This window comes from Macaca nemestrina, chromosome X (assembly GCF_043159975.1).
Source record: "Macaca nemestrina isolate mMacNem1 chromosome X, mMacNem.hap1, whole genome shotgun sequence".
Classification (NCBI taxonomy): Eukaryota; Metazoa; Chordata; class Mammalia; order Primates; family Cercopithecidae; genus Macaca; species Macaca nemestrina.
Genome location: NC_092145.1, coordinates 157,307,434 through 157,309,131, shown reverse-complemented (window position 1 = coordinate 157,309,131; position 1,698 = coordinate 157,307,434). Strand labels below are relative to the sequence as shown.

Sequence of the window (1,698 nt, the reverse complement as noted above, 5' to 3'; positions counted from 1 at the left end):
ATAATGGAGCTGAAAAATTCCTGTTGCCTAGTGATTTGTGTTACAATTGCCTACTGTATTCAGTATAGGAACATGCCGTACAGGTTTGTAGCATAGGAGCAACAGGCTACACCATATAGCCTAGGTGTGTAGTAGGCTAGACCATCTAGGTTTGTGTAAGTGCACTGTAGGATGTTTGCACAACAACATCACCCAGTGATACATTTCTCAGAATGTATCCCCATCATTAAGCAACGAGTGACTGTAAGTCTATTTCACTGTGTGTAACTTCCCCTACTGTAAGGGAACTCCCCTCAGAAACCCAAGCTCACCTTGGTCCAGACCCACAATGCAGCAATTTAGGAAGAGTATGCTTCCCTGAGCAAGCACTTTAGCTCAAACCAGCCACCACTTGCTCACTGGCTTTCCACTACCTTCACATCAGTTTTAGCCTCACAGAATCAATAGTGAGCTTCTTTTCCACGTTGGAATTAATTATAAATATAGGAGTGGGAGTTTCCACATTTCCATGAGGTAATCTATTTGCTAGTTAAGGACCTATATCCATTACCTATTGCTGTGTAACAAACACCCCAACACTTAGTAGCTAAAGACAATCACCATTTTATTTGTGCATCACTCTTTGGGTCACAAATTTCAGACTGAGCTCAGCTGGATGGTTCTTCTGTGGGTCTCCCTGAAGGTGCCTTATGTGGTCCCAGTCCTCTGACAGTTTGACTGAAAATGGATGGTGTAAGCTGGGAGTGTATTCACATAGCTGGCCATTGGTGCTGGCTGTCAGCTGAATCTTTCTCATGGTGACTCATCTCAAAAAGGCTACCCTGGCTTCTTTATATGGAGTGGCCTCAGTACTCTAGGCTGACAGACAAGACGGCCCAACAGACATGTTCATGAATGTACCTTAGACCATCCAGTCTCATCAAGCTGCCAGATAATGGAAGCTGCCTGAAAGACCCCAGGCAAGACCAACAGAAGAACTGCCCAACTGAACCCAGTCCAAGTTATTGATTCACAGACATATGAGCAAATACAATGTTTGTGATATTGAGGCACTAAGCTTGTAGGTGATTTTATATTAAAAAAAATTAGGTAACAGATCCTGAAATTCATACCTGAAGTGGGTGGGGGGTTGCTCTCATACAAAAGCTTAAAACATGCTTCATTGGCTTTGAAACTGAGTGGTGAATGAAGGTTGGGAAAATAGTAAGGTAACTGCTACCAAAGGCTAGAAAAAAATGGCAACCAGTGGTATGTTGTGTTGGAAGAGCAAAACTGTAGCCTGCAGTGACTTGGAAGATAAAAATGTACCTAATGTGCTCACTTTGGCAGCATATATACTAGAATTGGAATGATACAGATAAGATTAGCAAGGCCCATGCAAGGATGACAGGTAAATTCGTGAAGCATTTCATTATTAAACAAACACACACACACACACACACACACACACACACACACACACGTAAATAAAGTCAAAAAAGAAAAGAAATGTACCTAATAAACTCAGACTTAGAGGAAGCAGGGTTTTGTTGTTGAACATTCGCACTATTGACATTTGGGGACAGAAAATTATTTGTCATGGAAGCTGCCACGTGCATTGCAAAATTCTCAGCATCATTCTGGGCCTCTGCTTGGTAGACCTCAGAAGCACCCATTGAGTACAGGCTGAATTTTTGTCCCATGTAACAGTGAGTATAT

The 1,698-nt window shown here is 42.2% G+C and overlaps 1 non-coding gene across 1 annotated transcript; it reads left to right on the top strand.

The window, feature by feature from the left end:
- Positions 1–1,313: 1,313 nt before the first annotated feature.
- Positions 1,314–1,418, top strand: LOC112426007 (U6 spliceosomal RNA). Its single transcript, XR_003017253.1, has one exon. It is a non-coding gene; the product is annotated as a U6 spliceosomal RNA (small nuclear RNA).
- Positions 1,419–1,698: the final 280 nt, after the last annotated feature.